This window comes from Rhyacophila brunnea, unplaced genomic scaffold, assembly GCF_057557595.1.
Source record: "Rhyacophila brunnea isolate RB1 unplaced genomic scaffold, BYU_Rbru_1.0 scaffold_22, whole genome shotgun sequence".
Classification (NCBI taxonomy): domain Eukaryota; kingdom Metazoa; phylum Arthropoda; class Insecta; order Trichoptera; family Rhyacophilidae; genus Rhyacophila; species Rhyacophila brunnea.
The window spans coordinates 26730829-26754906 of NW_028232882.1; positions in this window are offsets into that span (position 1 = coordinate 26730829).

The following is a 24078-nucleotide window of genomic DNA, read 5'->3' on the forward strand; positions in this document are numbered from 1 at the left end:
ATTATTAATTGATTATATAAAAAATAGTTAGGTATATCACAAATCATTAAAAAGTATGTGAAAGATGAAATTTTGAAAAATTTTGACGTCTAGGGAGAAAATCGCAAAAACTTGTCATCAATATAATCGGAATGCATAGTTTGTAAAATTTGGTGTGATTAAAATGGCACAGATAGCTTAATTTATAAGAGCTGGTGGATATTTAGGTTAGCGTCTCGCTTGGTACAAATATTTTTCAATATTATTCTTTCTAATGGGTATGTTTTTGAGGTGTATTGAACATATTATATAAAAAGCTTAAAAAAGCATTATATAATTTACAATAGTTTCTTACATTAGAAAAAAACTACCTTAATCTCTCTATAAAGTTGGTACATACCTAATTCCATTATCTTATTACCCCTATCAAGGAAAATATCTTTATATGGAAAAAAAAAACTATGATTTACACAATTAATAATTAATACAGCCTTCCAAATAGTTGTCTCAATACCTTATAAAAGCTTTAAATAAGTAAATCTTTCGCAGTACAAAATGCGAATAATGATAAAACAATTTAATTTTTTTTTGAAAATTTTAAATTATATTATATTGTATAATATTATTTGTCTTGATTTATGTGTATCTTCTGTCTGTAGCAAATAAACTGTCTCTCTATCTGACGCACGAAAATTTTCATGCTTAAGAGTTTGCTACTTTGTTGCGCGATCACATAAATAGAACACCCATGTTCTATAGCTCTCATCAGCGCTGCAACCAAATTCTAAAGAAAATTTTTGGTGTAGTAAAAGTTATTTTCAGATAGACAAAAAATATTTTTTTATTTAAAAGACATTGTTGTATTGCCTTTTAGAAGCTTAATTTACAGTTTTAAGTGAAGTGTGACCAGCAATATTTTAAAAATAACTTCGAATCAGTTTTTGGATACAGATAATAGTATTAATATTGTAACTAGAACCTCGATGTAAAAAAACAATGTACATAATTTACAAATCAAAATATAATCAGTAATTGAACAGTATTATGTAAAGTCTACGCTGTAGATGGATTTCGATGTTAGAGAAAAGCCGTTCTGACTGTCGATCTGCATTTTGCCATTTCCGGTAGAAACTATCGAAAGTTATAGGTACTATGTCTACGGCACTCGAGCAACTACTACTTTGTTTAATAGGGTAGGGTCTACGCCATACAAATAGAAATTCAAAAATGTAATATGCTTTGAAAAGGTTAATTTATTTACAAGCAAAACCCAACATGGTACCTACTGATTTCTAGTATTTTAAACATAGAACTATTTTATCTAGTAATTTATGTAGGGTTATATCATGTTAGTGGTCAAATTGTACCGAAACATTCCCGATTGAATTGGTTTATTAGAATTTTAGCACACACGATTACCGAGCGGTAATATGTCAGCTAATAAATTAATAAATTTGTCTCGGGTTCAAATCCTGGGTCTGGAAAATTTATTTGTATTGGAACCAGAACACAATTAGTCGGGCAAGTGACTAATATATTCTCCAAAAAATACCTGGATCGGTTAAAGAAAACCAATGGTGGTGCATCTGTACAAATACTGATCTCTACAAACAATAATTAATAATTACATCCCGATATAGTCAAGGACCGCCCCCGGAGAAGATGCGTGGGTATTATCAAGAAGGGCGCAGAGAGGCTGAGTGTGATCAAGAAAATGGATTGACTCAGGCAAATGGGTTGCCAACGCATGTTTTTTTCCTCGACGTTTTGAGAGCTTCTCTTGGGAGTGGCCACTTAAACGAACCCGAAACATCGAGGAAATAAAGAAGAAGAATATGCGTAGGCAACCCCAAAATATATTACAATACAAAAAACCGTGAAAGTCTCAAACGTTAGATGATGATGACGTCAACTTTAAGACGTTAAATTTTAACGCTGAATTCTTGAAATTTATTACTTAGCAGACAAACCTAATTAAACAAAGAAATTTAACTTCAATGAAACACTTGAAACTATTTTAAAATCACGTCCCTTTGTGTGTATAGTCAGTATTTCCTCGTCCTTTGTTACATTAAGTAAATTCTAAGCTATTCCGCGCCAGCCTCTCGAGCGTGGACTGTTAGTGGAGTTAGTTTACTCCATTAATACTCTAATCCTTATCCTTAGACGTTAGAATTACTCCAGCATTACAACAGTGATCCACCTTGCCAAGCACTTAATACGGAATAACGCCAACCCGCCTACTAGTCGTGTGGTTAAAGCGAATGGTTTTCAACTCATTGTTGCACGTTCGGTATTGTCATTTATTAGTCGTATGATCTAATGTTTGCATGCTTAGTCCCAGATGCATAGAATGTCAAGTTAAATTATAAATAAAATAACGTAAATATTAAATGCATAAACCAGAATTAGATAACTCTTAATTAGCGAATTCAGAATCGCGTGTTGTCGTCGTTATTGTGACCATTTTAAAATGTTGTTTTTCCGATATTATATAATAATATAAAAAATGGCAAAGTAGACAAAGGGCGCAATTATTTAAAATAAACCATCATATTTATTTACCATGCTTGATCCTGAGAAGATCATATGAGCCGCAAGACAATAGAGTTTGTATAAAGAAATATTATTATTTTATGGGAAATGGATGTTAGCCACTTGTTCAACCTGTCAAAAGTCTATATTACCTATTATATGGATCCAAATATAACATGTGCATTTTCTTGATCCGGGATTCGAACCCGGGACTGACTACATCATAAATACGATGCGTAACCGCTCATCAATTATGGTCGTAATAATATAAATAAGAATGTATGAAAGATAAGAATGTAAACATTAAATATTATAAGACAGTTACTTTATCACAATAGATTAACTGAATTAATTAACGAATCATGGATTAAGGGCGGACGTGCTCAGCGTGGGTCAAAATGGAGCTTTTGTTCTATTTTCAAAGCATGATCCTGGACATACCTTAAACGTTGTAGATAATATATTTATATAATTTTGAAGCCTTATTATCAGTTATATTTATTTTAAAGTAGGGAGTAAAATTATGTTAACGAGCGTGTTTGATCATGTACCGTTTAAAAAAAAAAGATTTTTTTTTCGGTTAGGTACATGTTCAAACACGCGCGTTAACATCATTTTACTTCCTACTTCAATTATAGTTTGGTCAATTTATGTCTACGGCCGTATGTTGTAGCTTAACCACTGGGGAATGCCAAAAGAAATGGCGTATTTCAAAAAAACACTACCTTATTCTTAGGTCAATAATTATTATAAAGCAATCATTATTCGTAGGATGTTTATCACACTTGAATGGTCAAAGACATAGCTTATAATGAGTATCTTCAGAATTATCTTAAAATGTTTTAAGTAATCTTGCCCATTTTTTGAATAATAAAATGCCTAATTCTTGTCAAATTTGGGATCACAGAGATTATCAATATAATTTTTTATCGGAAATTATTCACTAAAATTATCACATCATGAATTATACTAATAGTTTTATAAATGCGTTTAAAAATTAATAAATGTAAAAAATCTTAACACCACTGCACAGTTATGTACTGAAATATGACTATATTCTAAAACATTAGAGCGAGAGGTTTAAAAGAATACTATTTTATGTCATAAAAATACTTTATGCAGTCATTAAATGTTTAAAATAAATAGAAAAAATTATAAGGCTTCAAAATTATATAAATTGATTATCTACAACGCTTAAGGTATGTCCAGGATCATGCTTTGAAAATAGAACAAAAGCTCCATTTTGACCTACGCTGATCATGTCCCCCCTTAAGTATACCTGGAAAGATATAAATGTGTACTTGGTTCATTAATTTAGATTATTATTAATATGGTAACAAAACGAGTATATTTTAAAATGGCGCCATTTTTTTATGTTTTTGATGTCGTAGTGAAAATATAAGACGTATTAAATACTGGTCATAAATATTTCAAATGCGTCCAAGGCTTTTTGGTTGTTTTTGTATGAATACACAATAGTCGAGAATGACACGACGTGTCACCTGTCACTAGTTTTAGCACTACGTGTGTTGACATTTTTATCGCCATTCATTAAACAGCCCTTCCACCGTCCAAATGGCTAAAAACGATTTGTGTCATTCTATGCATCGGGCTGTTAAACTTTGCAATATCGCCACTGTCAAATAAATAGTTATTCAGGAAATAGTGCACCCATAATATTGATTTCGATAGATTTCTTAAAAAATAATAAGGTTGGAGAATATTTAATAAATTTAAATCACTAGCAGTACCTAAAGTTGGCTGTAAGTATTATCACATTACGATTTTACACGGCAGCCTATTTTATCACCATGATGGATATCTTATCATAATATGGACTTACAATAACATTTTTGAGCTTTTTTTGAATTCAGCTTCCCCAAAGACAAATAATCTGACGACAAGGCCTGAACAAAAACGATGCATAAGTGCGAGTGAGAAAGTATTCGGCATCCTTATAATCTCTGCGACACGCGCTAGAGTAAGATAAAAGGTTTGCAGATGTGTAGAAGATTTTGTTATCGGCGTAGCCGCCAAATCTTAGTTTTTTGCTTAACTAAGCGTCGATAACCTGCGAGCGCGTGTTGCTAAAATTTATATTTTTTGTGTTAAACATAAAGTCAGTGGTAAATATTTTTAGTTAATTAAGTAGAAAAGATGGTTCTCTGTGCTGTTTTAAAATGTGATAGCCGTACTGATAAGCAAGAAGATGGTACTACGTTTCATAGGTAAGTTGATACATGTTCTTGATAATTTATTTGTATATTATTATATATTTTAATATCAAGTGACCGTGTTTCTTTAAAATAATTTAAATTATGGATATTTTTAACTAATGGTTGCATTTTAACCGCTATATAACGTAAAAAAATAGAAAAATATATTTTAATTTTGAGCGTCTAGTGCGAGCACTAGCAAAATGGTCTATGGTCTCGAACATTTGTATACGAATGCGTTCGCTCGCCCACAAACCAAACGCACGGCACACAGCTTCATTTAGCATTGCAATGGGTGTCGTCTAGATGTATCTATAGTCTAAGTCTGACAATAATTATGGAAACTATGTGATTCACCTCCCTAAACGTTGACATTGGATGTGGACATAATGTATGTAATAATTATTTATACTATTCAACTTATTACTAATGCTCTTTTATTTCATAATAATGTATTATGTATATCATATTATTAGATATATATTTCAGCATATTTGATACTGTAAGTAAATGGTAGTTGATTACATGACATTAGTGTAAAGATAGACAAGTATGCGAAATTGATTATTGGTAATTTACGATTATTATTTTTGCAATAAATGTGCTTTATGTACAGAACGTAGTGAAATAATCTTAATAGTGAATATGGTCGCGCTTTCTATAGTGGATTGTAATTAATTTTTATAGAATGATTGTGAAGCTGGGTGGGGGGGAGAGACCAGGCGCTGATCTATTTATGCTGTTCATCTGTCTGGCTAGTCTCTGGTGCATGCCCTCACGTTCTAGTAGGCACTCGTACGGTACACTTGGATTTATGGTAAATGAGGAGACACCCTATACTGCCCTTCCAAGGAAGAAGGCAGTAACTCGCAAAATTTGTGAAATTGAGTTATGAATGCCATCCGTTAGGTAATTTTTAAAGCTACATATTATGTTCACTTTAAATCAGAATTATCACTAAAATACCGTTAAAATCCTTAGTGAAAAAATGGACATCTGCTAAAATAATACAAATTTCTTAGCAAAAAGCCAGTAATTGCACCTATTTATTGCAGTCACTGCTTATTTATTATTACTTTATTTGTATTTTAATATTCTACTTATAAAAATAATCACCGTTTCTTATTAATTCACAGTACTAAAGTTGGAAAATTTATCATTATGTCATTTATCTCGAAAGTGTGTGAGAGTCAGTTACAGCGTTCTTCCTTAGAAGGGCAGTATACTGGTAATATGGACACATGTGGTTTGATTAATGGAGTTTTCACAGAGATTCGAATAGAATTATGGTTTCCACGAAGGTTGCACTACTTATATACGTTCGTGATCTGCACTTAACTTTTAAACCAGTCTGTATGCGCTTTCAATTACTCGCGATGGTCTAGCTGTATCAAACCTAGACGTGCCCGTTGTCTTCAGGTCACTAAATGCTATTCAATCACGGTCGACTAATGACCCGTAACAGCTGGTCGCCTGGACTTGCGACAATAACCGGGGATTTGAGGTAGGAAGAAAATATCGGGACGAGGGCTACCATAATTGACCCAACCAAAATAAATAATATAATTTTTGACAGTAGATTATTTTATGGTTACATGTGAGTTGTACGTATGCAGTTCATCGTGTGACACTTATTCGTATGCCGCAGTACGTGAAACATGAGTTCGTATAATATTTTATCAAATAACGAGTTCTTCGTTGAACATTTCACCGTGGAGTACATATGTACGTATCTTACAAAATGCGGCGATAGTTTGCAAATAGTACTGTTCCAATTAGATTAACCCTAACCTAACCTAGTAAAGACATCTCCACATGTTGTAGCATACGTACAAATATACTCCACGGTAAAATGTTCAACGAAAAACTCATCATTTGATTAAATGTTACACGAACTCATGTTTCACGTACTGGGGCTCACGAATAATTAGTGTCCTACGGTGAACTGTTTATGTACAAATTTCCGGATACATTATTTTATAACATTGGGCGGTATTTTTTCGCATACAGGCGACTATATTCTCACAGCTGCACTGGATCGAGCACAAGTTAAATGTAAATGGAGCGACTAGTTTTCAACTCTTCGCTGCATGTTTGCGATTGTTATTTATTAGTCCAAAATTTGCATGACTTGAATAATACTGTGTTGAAACAACTGAACGTTACATTGTATCGAACAATCTGCGAAGCTCCAAAAGAATCTCTGTCTTCTCATTTATATTATTATTTACTGTGATATTGAAGATATAACATATTATTTTGAACGAGCATTTATTTCTACGATATCTTTCATACTATCTTTTGTATTGTCATATAATATATTGTACTCACATGAATTTTTTTAAAGCTTCCATTATTTCCCTGTATATATAATATTATGTAGCAATCATAGCACTTAGCATTACAAGGGTGACACAATTTTTTTAATGTGTATGTTTTTTTGTCTAAACAAAGCAATGGAGCGGATGCGATAGTCAGCATTACCTCAATCATAATTAGATCTGGAGCATCTATTATGATTTGTTTAATTGCGATAATGTGTCTTGTAATGTATGAACTGCATTTGTATTATTAGCAAGGACAATCTATAAATCTTCACTCCAAATGATGTAGATGTTTATTGTCTAGATGCAGAGTATAGAGAGTTATAATGGTAGGAGATCTGTTTGTGTTAATAAACTGAGAGACTTGTTTCGAGTGGAATGATGGTTTACTACGTCGAACAAAGCACTTGTGATGATAATAGTGCGTCGCGTGACGGACTCGATGAGTTGAGTGAGGATTATATATTGTCCTTTCAATTTATACAAATTCACTATATATTACAAGATATATTATCGCAATTAACCAATCATAACAGACCCTACTGATCTAGTTATGATTGAGGAAATGCTGATGAATATTATCGCTCTATTGTTTTGTTTCTACACCAAAACATATTACATATTAAAGTATGTCACTTATTCATTGGTGAGCGGTATGACTGTTATAAACATTATACAATATACAACGCCATGGCCCCCACATCCTGAAGCGGGCCCCCAGGCGAAGATATTTGTCGGGCCCCCCTACCTATTGCTAGGGTTAAAAGTACTGTGACGCTCTACATAAACTTTTTCAAATAAATGGTGTTTCAGTTAAAATTAAGGATATTCATTGCATTTTTAGCGATTATATGTATTTTTCAATAAATCCACTTGAGTTATGAAGTTTTCGAATATCGACACACAATAATCAAAATTTGCATCACATAATCACATATTTTAAAATGTTATCGAAAAATAATAAGTAAAATAGCGCCGCAGGCAACTTTTTTACCATTCGAGTAAATTTGTGATGACTGTGTGTTTATCTCACTAATAAGGTGACGCGCCACGCGGGCCCCCAGGCTAAAGCCCTGTCAGTCCCCCCTTGTGGGGGCCATACACAACGCACTTGCAACAATTCTTCATTAAAATAGTAGAAAATATTATGGACAATTTCTCAAAATGGACCCTCCCAAGCCATTTTTCTATGTGTTCGCCAAGCTACAGCAATAAACTATACTTAGATAGGTCAACTTATTAAAATATCATTTTACGGTTTACCTTATCCTTAACGTAAAATAGATAACCGTTTAAAGCACAGGTAGGTGGTTCAGATTTAACCGATAGTCATTCATAATAATAATATAATTGCTGTCATAAATGTAATAAAACTTATGCAATAAATTATAATACCCGTCATTCTGATCTCGCTTTCCAAATTTAAACTTTCAAACTTGGAACAGCTGTTTGATTTCGTTCGAATGATTATTCGTTATTGAGGAAAGAAGGCCTCCCCTTTTCAATATTACAGCATTCAAGGCGGGAAAAATTCGTTATTAAATTTCTGATTGAACGTATTCAGTAAGTATTGAAAAAAATACAAATATTATACGTTATTCGCAATAGGGTTTGTGATCTTGGGATGCTGTTAGATTTTTTTGATCCGGATATTTCGAGATTTTTGGGTTTAATACGGTTTGTAAAAAAATATACATATTTTTGTGAAGACCTGTAATATTATTATTTTTTGTTATTAATAATTTTAAGATATTTCTGTTAAAAGCTAATTCAGCCTATAAACCTATCTACAGATCGATAATTAGTTAAATTATCCTTGTTAATGGATTATTATAGAGTTCCGCCTAGTCAACATCAAATCAATTGGTTAATTTTAAATTAAAGGAACCGTTGTAAGCACTTGGTCCCTTGGCTACCCCCGGAGGAGACTTACTCTTCTAACCCCCTTTCTATGGCCGATTTGGGAAACCATTGTTTGTATGAAAATTATAAAAAATTTACTCATTATGTATCGTCATCAGCTTGAATCTATCAACTGCTGGATGAAGGCCTCGCCAAGCTGCTTCCACTTCTCCCAGTCCTATGCGTTGCGTTACCACGTACTTCCGCAGACTTATAGTGAATTAATATAGACGTATGTAAAATACATATTATGTCAGCCGAAAACGTAGTTAAGCTATGAATTTATTTACACATGTTTTTATAATTGATGTCATTTAAGAACATAGCTCAAGAACACTAAAAATCAAAAATATAGGCCGCAAAAATTAAAATGCCACCGACGCTTCTTAAATATTACATCGTACAGACAAATGTAGATATTAGATTAAAAAGCGAGATTTTATGTATGTATGTATTTACTAGCTATATTCTATCCTAATTTGGCTTAAGTATTTATAGTATTCATACTAGGTAAATCAAAATATGTTTGTTTTATTTCCTATTTCTACTTAATCTCAACTGACGTCTACATAATAGTTTTGAAAAAAATGTTATTTAAAATTACCTTCCTGCCAATTCTAACTTTAAATTTTCATTACATCAAGTTTGCATATTATTTTAGTTTCGATTTTAATTTGATGTTCTTTTGTTTGACTTATCTGTCAGAATTATTTTTATTTTGACATATTGTTATACCTAGATACCTACCGAATAAAATTAATATTGAAGAAAGTAATTATTAATGTTTATTTCAGTAAGATACATGTATATCCATCAATGAATCAACTTCTTGCGAATCCATATAAATACTTCGGACACCAAAATATGAAACAGAGTCATTATTAATAAAGTTATTAATTTTCAGGAAATATCTATTATACCGAAATTAATAATAATATAGTACATGTGTAGGTAAATGTCACACTTATTATTATTATTAGGGGTGGCAAGGTATAATAAAAGCCCCTGTTAAATGCGTTTTGTTTGTGTGCGTATCATACAAAATAATCGCTAGTATGACCTTTCCCATTATCCCATATACCTACCATGCCATATTGGGCGAGTAAATGGGACTTTGAAAACGTGGCACGCCCTTGATTGTCTGTTTCAGTAATTAAGGAAGCCCACATTGCAACATACACGAAGGTGCTGTGACCATGCTGCGTGCATTTAGTTATGGTATGAAAGAACAGAGTTAGGTGCCATGATAATAATATTCGCAAAATATACGTCATATACCAACCAAACCCTATATAATGGAAAGTCAGGATTGAAACGATACGGTTTTAAAAACAATGAAACAAATTCAGTAGTTCACAAATTTGTAGTTTTGTTGTGTTTTTTCGATTGACGACACTGGAGTTAACACGTGAGAAATTATTCTCAAATTTAAGAATTTTTTTTCATGAGATATCGAGATTTGTTCATAGATTCCTCGAGCTCTCTAGAAACCTAAATATCTCCATATATTATCTCCATATCAAAAATGCGAAGACAGATCATACCACCGTAGTAGATTTTTGGGTTTCCACCATGTGTCCTTCTTCCTTCTTTCCTCGAAGTTTCGGGCTCGTTGCAGAGGCCATCATCAAGAGATGATATGTTTTTGGATATGGACTCGGCAGGTGTATACCAGTTAAGCTGTCGCGGATGCCCAAAAAAGTATATAGGCCAAACTTATAGAATAGTAAAGAAGCGTGTGAGTGAACACGAGAGGGCACACCGACTTAAACATTACACGATGTCAGCAATTGCCCAGCACTCGATGGACACAGGACATACATTTGACTTTGAAACTAAGATATTGGGTCGGAATAAATGATATTTCGCATGATTGGTAAAGGGGACCATTGAAATCCATAGAAACCCTAAAAATATTAATAGGGATGATGGATTACAGTTAAAAACGTCATGGCTTCCGGCACTATCAACAAACTCCAATATTCGAGCCGGTATCTTTGGTCATAATGATTGACACATTACTGTGAGCAACGTTTTCTCTTAGCTAATCGGATTCCTTTTGACATTTTTAGAGCAACGTTTACATTCATATACCAACACTACATTTCATTATAAAAACATATCATCTCTTGATAATGGCCTCTGCAACAAGCCCGAAATTTCGAGGAAAGAAGGAAGAAGGACACACGGTTAAAACCCAAAAATCTACTACGATGGAAAACAACCGTGAAAGCCTCAAAGATTATAGATCTTACCACTATAGTATTAAGATGGAAGGATTAAGAAACTTTGATTGCCACAAAAATTATGCTTATTTAAAGATTAGTAATCTCCATTTTATGTTTGTAAGGTGTCGATTCATGGGCCTTGGGAACAAGGAAGCGGCAGGCAATTGATGCGTTCTTAATGTGGTGTTGGTGATGAATGCTTTGGATTTCTTGAACAGAGTACAGGACAAACCAGTCAATCATCCAGATAAATGAAAGACTCTTGAAATATATTTGAGTCATTTCCTGTAGGTTTATGGAGACTGGTAGTTTTGGGTTGCCTCCAGGTATGGTGAAGCAGAAGAGAGCGTTAGCGCACTGGAAAGACCAAATGAAAGGGCTTACTCAAAGCCTTCACTGCGTTCCAAGGCCTGAAAAAAAACGAACCGTAAGTGCGAGTGAGAAAGCATTAATCACGCTTATATCTCCGCAATATGCGTTAGAGTAATATATAATTTCAACGGCTGAATTAAACATTTTTAACACGCGTCGCCGGTAAATATTATTTTGAATGATTGGATTCATTTAAAATAATATTTACTGATGAATGCTTTGGATTTCTTGAACAGAGTACAGGACAAACCAGTCAATCATCCAGATAAATGAAAGACTCTTGAAATATATCTGAGTCATTTTCTGTAGGTTTATGGAGACTGGTGGTTTTGGGTTGCCTCCAGGTATGGTGAAGCAGAAGCGAGCGTTAGCGCACTGGAAAGACCAAATGAAAGAGCTTACTCAAAGCAGCCTTTACTGCGTTCCAAGGCCTGAAAAAAACAAACCGTAAGTGCGAGTGAGAAAGCATTAAACACGCTTATATCTCCGTAATATGCGTTAGAGTAATATATAATTTCAACGGCCGAATTAAATATTTTTAACACGCGTCGCCGGTAAATATTATTTTGAATGATTGGATTCATTTAAAAACTGCGAGTAAGTGTTGCTGAAGTTCATTGTTTTTGTATTAAATACAAAGTTAGTGGTAATTATTTTTAATTAATTTAGTAGAAAAAATGGTTAATTATGTTGTGTTTAAATTTGTGCCGTACTGAGAAGCAACATGATGGTATAAAGTTTCATAGTTAAGTTAATAATAATAATACAATTACTGAAGTTCTACTGTAAGTTATAAATACGGCTTCATTTTACCGAACAATACCCACTCTCTATATACTATTATTACTCTGAGCTTTGTTCACTTCGAAGATTACTGAATTTTAAGGTTGTCACAATTCTCAGCCATAGGAAAACGAGAGAAAAAGGAGAGATTGAATTGAAATTGTCTGCGTAACTGATTTACAGACTATATTATTATATTATAATATAATATACTAAAGCATTTGGAAACCATTCCATCAAAGTAACAACTTTTGGTCTCGCACGTCAGAATATAACCTAAATGGCAGGCTTACACTTGGTTTTCGAGATGCTTCCAGTCACACATAAGCAATCAAAAATTTAATGTCACTTCCAAACACAAGGCTCCGAAGATTAACCGAGTAACAAGTTTTTACGGTTGTCAGTCTTAACCTTCGTCTCTTGGCCTTTGATACCATTATCTGGTAGTCATTAAAACAGATCGGATGTTCATCAAATAAGATCTGACGTACACCTAATTTTCTGAATAAGGATTTTAAATTATATATAAAATTAATGGAAGCCACATTATTCTACACAACGTAAGCACAATACAGGCAGAAATGCTGAGAAATTTAATATAATTTAATTTTGAGCATGTTACAATTTCTGGGAATCTTTTTACTTCGTGTTTTCCCCTGCGGTAAAAGAAACTGTATAGGTCTAGAAAACAGTGTATTTAAAACAAAATATTTTTTTAAATCGAGGTGCTAAGAAAGTCTAGTTGAAAAAATGGACTTCAAAATTAAATATTATTATGACCTCGTAAATTCTACGAAAAAAAATTAACATTCTGTAAATGCGGTATTGTTCTTGTCTGATCCATTATTACTGCTCTAGAAAAAAATACAAGGTGGCAGTGTCACCTGTCAACATTATTCGCAATGCGGTCAATAATACTATTTTACTAACCATAAAACACTACGCAAAGTGATATAAGGTGACGAAATTCATTACTAAAGAACACGCCGATTTGAATACCAATTGATAGGTAGGTATATATTTCGATAAAGTCGGTGTATTTTACGCAAGTAAGTGTGTGAGCAAAATACATACATATATAAGATTAGCGTGTATGAGAAGGATGCAACGTTGGTGTTCCATTTATGCGATCGCGCAACAAAGACGCAAAATTATACATAGTTACATACGTTTAAGTGACGGCTTATACGTTACAGAGTGTTAGACAGACAAATAATATAATATATAATATTAGTTTATATAGAAAAAATGAATCTGATATTTCATTATGCTAATGAATGTTTTAAGTGTTTTAAGTTGAATCTCAGATTTTTCTCATCTTACCCCTTTTAATATTTATTCTCCCTGTCTCTTCCTGTTTTATCGTACATATTTACATATTTATTGTCTCATAAACTAAGCTCTTTTAATGCGTTTATGTTCTCTATGTCTTGATTTCCTACTTTTTATAAGAATATTCTTTCTTTATCCTACTCACACACACATTCACAAAATATGATGTCTCTGACTTTACCCCTTTTAATCTAATATATATTATATAATATATAGGTATATTTATATATTAAGATAAGTATAAATTATCATAAAATATTATTCTCATGTACGTTTCAGATTTAGGTTTCAGGTTTAAGATTCTGCGTCTTCTGGTCAGCAGCTCTTCTGATATCACCCGTCTAGTAAACCGTATCCGGAAACATGTACGTATGCAGGTCACCGTATCTCACATCACCATGAAATGTTGTATCGAAAATATATGGCCGTATATTAAAGACCGTCCAACCTCTTTGGGTCGTATAGTACTGACATAAAATTACTGTCTAAATAAAGCACAATTCTTGTCGGTTTTCACAGGAAGCCAGCAGCAAATAAATTTTGAAAACAGCCAATATACTAGATTATGTGTTAGGTTAGTTTAGGTTTTCATTCTTGAATTCATGAATTTTGCCAAAATCAGCAATGAAAATTGAATTTATGTTCATATTGAATCTAATAAAATTGGAAACCGTATAGTATACGCCATACGGTCATGTCTTTCTGACAAGAAAGCTCACGGCAAACTGTGCCACGGTGAAATGTTTTTCGTACAATTTACATGAACCTAACCTTAGTAAACTGTTGATGATTATGACGACATGTAGTTAATCTCCAGCGACGTCCCTAGAAAAAATGCTGCCCCTAGGCAGTGCCAAAATACCGCCCCATTTTATTATACAGTATTTTTTATCATCCTCTCATGACTAAAATATCTGAGAAAGGTGTTGTATGGATACATTACTAACAAAATATACCACTAAATTTAAATTTTAATAGACAATATTAAGAGTCCACGGATTCAGATACATTTAAAAATACTACACCTGATAACTTGCATGTATCATTGCTGCTCACCAAGGACGTGTCATCCTAGGACAACGGAAGTAAGCTAGACATCACGAGCCCGACAAAAAAATACCGCCCTGTTAAACCTATTATGTTAATTAATACATTTTGTTTCCAACCAATGAGCTGAGTTTTAGCTAAGCTTAGGTACCCACCCATTTCTATGTATACCTAATGATTCTCCTCAATCTGCCGCCTTTTGAGTAACTGCCGCCCCTAAGCGACGCTCATTCTACCTACTCCCACGGGACATCACACTTAATCTCCCTTTAATGTATTAAATTAAGCCAGACTATTTGATATAATATATTTTTTTATTACATTCACTAGAAAAACAGAATATCATGTACAGCCTACAAATATTTTTTTGCGAATTTCCAGGAGAAGAAAATTACTTTAGAAAGTTGAATTCTGTTTGTTCAATATTGTTTTGTTCATATTATTTTTGGCATAAGACTAATTAATTTTTAGTTAAATCGAGCCGAAGGCATAATAATTTGGGAATTAGTACGGGTGCGGTTATATGAAATATTTACCACGTAAAATTTCTACCTCGTGTTTGTTGAATCATAAGTCTACATAATTTGTGATTTAGACGTGGATACGTTGATAAAAAAATATAAAATATTAAAATTATTTTAGCTTTATCAAAAAACTTATATGCTTTGTTCTTCAAATATTATTTTATTATATAAATATATTAAATACCCACACTATAAATAAATTGATAATTTTCAAGCAAGTGATTTCAATATTATTTTTGTTGCTCTAACTTTACCAAGTCATAGTAATAATATCCTTCCCAATATGACTGTTTTTATCGGGCAATGGTTAGGTGTATCCCATTATCAGACTATGGGTAAATCGTTTCTACATAGTTTTTCAAGACATTCTTCATACCTACTAAAATTAACGTAAGTATATAATAATTTAAATACAAATAAAAGCTGTATGTATTTCATTAAAATAAATTCCTCGTTTCCTCGTGTCAAGCCTATCAGGCACCATTAGCGAGGGGTGCTAGATTAGTGAATGCGCTCCTTAAAGACATTTTCAATGATGTACTTTGCATTTTGTTTTTGAAACTTTATTTAACTCTATAAAATTGTATGTTTTTTATTTTCAAAATTTTATTTTTCTGTATTAAATTATTGTACTTAAGTATGTTTTGATTGATTTTTTTCCGGTTATTATTATATTCTATATTCTCTTCTTCTCTCTTGTGAGGGTAATATTTGTTATAATGTAAATCTCATGTTGTGTAAGTATTGAATTTAGATTTGTTATATCCACAATGTTTTGTATTCTTAAATAAATAAATAAAATTATATTTATTGCTATAATAAGTTCCTGAGGCTATGAATGAATTTATAAATAAAGTTTATGTTAGTCAACTGCATTTTTTTATACTCATTAAATTTGATATAGACAATTTTTATCACAAATAAATGAAGAATGTTTTTTATTAGAGGTTTTCCAAACGCAAAGTTTGAATGCCCAGTAATAACAATAACAGTATGTGAAACATTTTTGTATATTTTCATTAGTTAATGAGATATGATTAAAAAACTAAAAATTGACCGCCATATTCCAAACGTAGCACAGCATGCATTTTTGGTGCAAAGGCTTTTTAAGCGAATTATCTTCAGGTAAAACACTAATATAATAATTAATTGGACAGTTTGCCTTAAGACGCTTGTACCAAAAATCACTTTATCGAACATCTGCGGTATCTGCTCGTACATACTTGATGGGCATCAAATGTTATGACGATATTATTTTTGAGGAAGTAATCATTTTCAAGTTGATATTTCCCCAAAGGAATAGTAATATTCTTCTCCTTTAACGATTGTGTCATTTTTTATGATGCAGAAAAGATTTTCCAGGTCATTAACCTCGCCGTAAAAGAGATATACGTACCTCTCTTCGCGAAAGGAAATCACGATTAAACGCCTCTGAAAGAAAACGGTGGAGATTCTATTAAATTTAATATTATAATATAGCAAAAAATGTATATATATTTTATATAATCATGAACATTACTTTAGAAAAAATTAAAAATTTAAGAAAGTTAATACTATAATGCTAGGACAGGGTTGGCTAACCTTTTTACGTACCTACGCGAACCAAAATCTCCCAATTATTATTGTTTGACTCTGACGTGCCGAGCAGTTTTTCATGGGGAAAAAATAGTGTTAAAGAATCCTAGTTAAACAATTATGATGTTCTGGATCAGGGTTTCCCAAACTTTTTATGCAATGGAACACTTCGCTAACCCGGAAATTTTAACGGAGCACTTAGCTTATTTTTTAGGTTAGTAATTCCTACTAGTAAAAATTAAAAATAAAATGTTATTAAAACACATTATATATGTAGTTATTATTTTTAAATATAAACTATAATACAATATAAATGTTGGTGTCACCACTGTAGTGTTCGATGTGTGGGTTATCACTTTAGGAGTCGTCGATGTGTCGTAGGTTATGGTGTTGAGGCTAATGATATGAAGAAGTCGAAGATGTATGCAGGAGCGAGTTTTATTGGGGGTAACGGTTGGTACAATAGTATGTTACAGCAGTCATATTACAAGGATCCAAAGTCCGCATCTCGGTACAATCAGATGTTGGGCGAAGCGATATAGAGACTGCGATGGTAACAGGCTGGAAACGTATATTCGAGTGACATTTTAATAAATCATTATTTGTAATTTATACAGTCGAAAGTAATACCTAAACATTATAATATTCTAGTACATAATTATATTGAACGAGTCAGCGGTTTAAATACGAGTAGCTGTAAATTTTATTTATTATTACAGTCATAGTATAATATATTACTATGGGAATGGATTCTAATGGAGACTAATTTTCCATTGCGATACCGTATTTAATATCGCCAATCAATCTACTGACACATGTAATAAGTTGTTTACCGGAATATGAGTTGCTGGGAATTTATTATTGCGGTCGAATAATTTGATACATTAAAAATAGATATAATGATCAATAATATACTGATAGCTACATAAACATAAAAATATGAATAAATAAAGCACTTAATGTCTTTGACGATTTTGAGTCCTTGAATTGCATATCTTCTTGATATCAGGCACAATATTGGTAAGTTGCATTTTAAAATCTGGTGTGGCGTCGAGCCGTTCCTGCACTCCATTAGTTGCAGCATAAATAGACAATCCAGCTTCGCATAAATAGGTTGTAGAAAACAGAAGTAAAACAATCATAGCTTGTTTTGAAAAATTGGGGTTCTCTTCTGACAAAGTCGCCCAGAAATCATTTAAAGGCTGATCTGTGTATTTTTGTTTCAAATCAGAGTCACTAATTAAATCAATTCAAAATGGATTCCGAACCCAGGAATTATCCTTGCCAGTTTTCGGAAAATATTGCAAGAGATTTGTTTTCAAGTTATGTATGTATTCTAAAAATACTTTGGAAACTTCTTTGTCTACTTTGAAATTTAATTTAATGAGAAAAGATGGTCCTCCGCCAGTAGGTACCTAGATAGTTGACGTCATAAACATCAATGGAGATTGATCATCACTCGCCTTTCAATATGAAGTAGATTCCTTACTTATTTTAGTTTTACTTATTTTACTTCTACATAGTAGAAGATCTTTAAATGTGTTGCAGTGTATAAAACCTTTCCAAATTATCGCGGAACACCTATTCAGGTTTGGCAAAACACTGGTATTCCGCGGAACATAGTTTGGGAAACCCTGTTCTAGATACACCCCACAGAACATAACACACAATATAGTTTTATCATTTTTTTTCAATTATGCCATACATTTCGGTCCACCAATTTTAAAACTGTCTGCCAGAATTACTACTAATAGCTCCGCCAAGTTTTTGTTTCTTATTTGGTGCAGCCGTTTTGTGTGGGTAGAAATAAAATTGTTTGGTAATGGATAAATTAGTTAGGCTTTTTATACACTAATTGATACCAGAATTGCTCCGATTAGATGAGGCATTATCTCGCTATTATAGTGGTCTCAAGTATTGTAAATCGATCAAAATTTGAGGTTCACAGCGCGGTACCCCTGCCGCCCGATGAGTTTAGTGCGATAATAATTTATATGACGAATAAAGCCTAAGAACCGACCTATGGAATTATATAATTACAGTAAACGTAATGTTAATTCTTAAAAAGTATTTGCCTGCTAATTTGTATACAATTAATTATTATTATTATATTATGTATTTTTTCCCCTTCAAACGCGTGCCATGCAAAATCAATTCGCTTGCTATAGGTTTTCCACCACTGTAATAGAGCATCCAATTAACTTGGGGGAGAAATACTACCTGGTTAGTAATTTTTATCTATGAATAACTAACCGGTTAACCGAAATATAAAAAAATATATGATTCAATATTCTTTGTTATACTTACTTCAAATTTTGTTTCTGCTCATAGTATTACTTAAAATAATACCTAGGTAGGTATATGGCTTTATATTAATATTCTAAGTACATACCTAATATAGGAAAACTTTTATTCTGAAATACTATATTAACTATTGTGTTCTTATCTATAAGGAACCCAAAGCATTTCATTCGATTCAATATACAATAATATGAAGTCAATTAAAAAAAATTGCGAAATTTAAGGGTCCACTTTATTTAAACAAGGGAGCTTAATCAGCGATGCTCTATCTTATAACGACTTTCTACGGTGGTAAGTATATAGTTGCTAATTGATTTAAGGGTTTACCATTTTAATTATTTAGCAACTAGGTTTAATTTTTGACATGTGGTTACATAATTGATTAATATACAGAACTGTTTTTATGATTATTTTATTGTAGGCACTAATAATTATTTTACACTGTATTACATTTTGAGGATGTATATATTATCACCTAGGTTGGCAGCGCGGTTTAAGCATCGGCCTATAAAGTCATGGGTCCCATGTTTAAATCCTGGTTCTAAAAAATACACATATTGTTTTTCAATTTATGAATGAGTCAGAGTGTTGATCGAATAATGTGGCTGACATCCATTTCTCGTAAAAACAAAATCTGTTAATACAAACCTTCACTCTGTGGAGGCCCATATAATCCTGTTAGGATCGGACATGGTCGAAGAAGAAGAAGTATTACATTTTGAGGATGTATATATTTAGATAATATTAATTTTAGTATTTAATAGTTATGTATTCTATTAATTATCTCCGGCTTGCGTCGTTTGACTACAAATTATATCAAAAAACTACAACGTACATTAACATATATCGGTAAAATTGAAATAATGAATCCTATTTATAATTTATGGTAAAATTGATTTCTGTTTTGCTTAAAAAACAGAGAGTAAAGTGTGTACTATAAATACGTAAGTAACATGGTGCCTCATTCAAAGGGATGAACATAAACTGGCCATATTCGAAAGAAAGATCCTCAGGAGAATTTTCGGGCCCACATTGGAAAATGGAAGTTACAGGATAAAAATGAACCTCGAGTTAGAAGAGTTAATAAAACATGAAACGGTGGTAAAATTCTGTCGATCCCAAAGACTAAGGTAGGCTGGACACGTTGAGAGAATGCCTGAGCACAGGACGCCAAAAATCATGACCAAGTGGATCCCACAGTGGAAACGGTCTAGGGGCAGACCAAAGAAGAGGTGGGCTGACTGTATCGAAGAGGACTGGAGAAAGATGGGGAGGGCTGGAGACTGGAAAGGAGCAGCCAGGGAAAGGAGCGTGTGAAGGACAATTGTAGACGAGGCCAAATCCCACCCCGGGATGTAGTGCCGAGAAAAAAAAAGTATGTATTTATAGTTTTTATCAACATGATGACAAAATAGAACAGTGACAAAACAGAACATGACAAAATAGAACATGACAAATAGAACAGTGACAAAACAGAACAACGATAAATATAACTATGGCCTCTCAGGAAAAATATAAATGTAATATTGAAATTGTCCTATCTCTATTATGTTTATAGATTTTTAATAGCAAAGATTTTCAATATGCCATAATAAATCAAATTATATACCTAATTTCTGCATTCCTAATCGCTAGAAAGCCTCAAATAAACGGGATTTTGCCGGCAAGCTTAGAATATCTCATCTTAATCAATATAATATGTTCAAAATGATTGGGTGACTAGGTACAACGAAATAATGACCTAACCTAACCTAAGCTAACCTAACCTAACCTAACATTACCTTACATAACCTAACCTAACCTAAATAGATTCCACAAACATTAATGTTTCATTTTTCCCCTGGCTGTTCTGTTTTGTCATGTTCGGTTTTGTCCGGTTACCTTATCCAGCCGTAGAAAGTTGAAATATGTAGTTGAAAATAAATAAATTTAATAACACACGAAACAATAATATATAACATACTACAATGGCAAATACATATTATTATAAAGTGTAATATAATGTGTATTTCCGTATATTAATAAAATAACTCAAATATGATATCTTGAACGTAGAGAATATAGTGCTCTACTATAATTACCTAATTATAATTCGTGTTCTCGGCAAATATTGCTTATTCACGATGAATCAATTTCCTTTGATTTATAGGATTCGGTACTCAAACTTAATTTTATCTATCCTACTTATCTAAATTATACGGGGAGTATTTTAATGATAACTTTGATTAAACTAAACTGTTATTTACTAATGGATCGATATGTATATTATGTTATAGCATTAATATATATTTATTCACTAATATGTAAACTGGTGTATTTCTAGAGTTGCTAGTGTCGTATAATCGTAGAAATTTAATTCTGATTACACTGAGTATAATATATATATATATTATAATATTGCAGGGTTTGCTAACTGCTTTTGTATCAGGACATTATTTGTAATCAAGAAAGGAATGGTGTACACATAATAATATTATGTATTTCAGTAATGAAAATTACCTCATTTTAAACATAGGAGACACCATTTTTAAGGGTTTGGTTCGAAATCCCGAAGACCGGAACCCTGAATGCCGAAATCCCGAATGCTGAAATCCCGAATGGCCGAAATCCCGAAAGCCTAAATCCCGAAAGCCGAAATCTCGAATACCGAAATCCTGAACGCTGGAATCCCGAATGGCCGGAATTCTGAAGGCCGAAATCTCGAAAAATAAAAAATTACAAACACCAATAATTGCGCAACATTGAATTGCGCAATTTTTGCAAGAGAGACAAAAACCCACTTTCCACAAAAAACGGGTTTTTGTTTCTTGTGAAATTTGCGCAATTCAAGACAAGTGTCTATATTGCGCAATTATTTGCAGGAGAGACAAAAATCCATTTGTTCTACAAAAAAATGGTTTTTTGTCTCTCTTTTAAAAATTATTGATGTTTGTATTTTTTTATTTTTCGGGATTTCAGTATTCGTGATTTCAGCTTTCGGGATTTCGGCCTTCGGGATTTCGTCCGGCACCCCATTTTTAAACACACATAATTTGAAACATCTCAAGTATTTATACCCACTAAAAATCTTTTTTTAGAAAAAAGAAACACCTGACGGGACTTAAAACTGTAACCGCTAGATTTGCGCTAATGTGCTTTTCCAATTAAGCTACCGGCATCATACTTCATTCCAACGAATTCAACTGTTAATTCTTACATAAGATGTTTTCGAATTATATTAATTTAATGTTAGTAAGTTAATGTTATATTCTCAAGTTTTGTGAATTATTCGTTGAATAAAATAAATACTTTATTAAATAATTAGTAAGTGAAGTACGTTAAAACAAAAAATTTGTAGTGATCTGGACGTCGGTTAGTAATTGAGGCATTTAATTCATACAATAAGTTAACCGTCTAAACTGTCTATCTCGCTCTAAATGTTAACACAGTAAAGAGAGGTGTTGTTAAATCATTGCACTTATTGTAACAATAACAACTTACTTAAAAATTATAATACCCCAATACATAAATATGATAAACTACCCTCGACAGTCGTCGAAAGCGGCCGATAACAGTCTTGTGTACAGAATAGACACGCAGATAACTTATTTACATTGATTTATTATAAGCAACAATATCCCTTTCATTAAACTATTTATACAGCCTTCATGTATCGCATGTTTTTATTATTTAATTTTGATTGTTGAGGGAGGCAGGGATTATTTTTTTATAATTTGTTGGCGAAAAAGTTTTGGTAACACTGGTTTAAATGATGAAACACACACTTAAAATATATTTTTTAAAAATGTTTTTAAATAATTCTCATACGTTACACAAAAACGTTAAATATTTTGAAAAATCATTGAGATATAATGATATTATCATATTTTTACATTAAATATAGCAAGTAATGTTTAAATTACAAAATACTAATAACAATATTCATAAAAGTTTATATCTAATTAACTGAGTAAATATTATTCAAAAAACCCTTAAAATATATGAATATTCATAATAATTATAGTATATTTAAAAATGTGTGTATTTTCTGTTTGTTATAATATTCATTTGAGGTGAATAAAAGCATTTTTCTGGCCATTATTTTAAGTTAATATGACAGTTAATAGCGCTTGAATAACTTTGTTTGGTATAAACAATTTATATCTCCAAAATACAATTTAAAACACTGATGTGAAACTATATTTGTCTCGTGTTTTTTTGCTACTTAAAAGGGTCTAGAGTAAATTTACAAATTCATACTGAAAATGTATTGTTTGTGACGGATTTTCCTGATGGCGGAAAACCATTGTATTATGACGTCACTAATTTCCACTTGAAAAGGCACGGGCAGTTTTATCAACGTGAAAATAAATCAACGTGGAAAACGAATAGAAGCCTCGTTTATTTTAAATGTTACAAAGAGCAATTTTGTACATACCTGAGATTGCATATTTTATTCTATTTTAATGCTTTCAAAAGCTTACAGAAATTCACATACTTACACATAAATTGAAAAAATATTAAAGTATTGACTTTGTTTAATACAAATACTTGTGTGAATCCATAAATAAAGATGTAACCTCTCTCAACAATCATTTTTCAGTTCTTCACTCATCTTCTCAACACACCATCATCCTCTCACCCCAAATACCCATTAGGTACAGTTCGGTTATGAGGAATACAGCGGAAAACACATTTTGAAAATACCCGATATACTGGATTATTTGTTAGTTTGGGTTAGTTTAGGTTGGGTTAGGTTAGGTTAGGTTAGGTTAACCTAACAAAAAAATCCAGTATATCGGGTATTTTCAAAATGTGTTTTCCGCTGTATTCCTTATAACCGAACTGTATCAACCATTATAATAGAGTTCTAAAACTTAAATTTCAGTTCAATTAGGTGATAATAGTAATTGATATTACCTATAAAAAGCATAATGTTAAGACGTGATAAGTAGCCAGGATTAATATAACCTTTCTTATA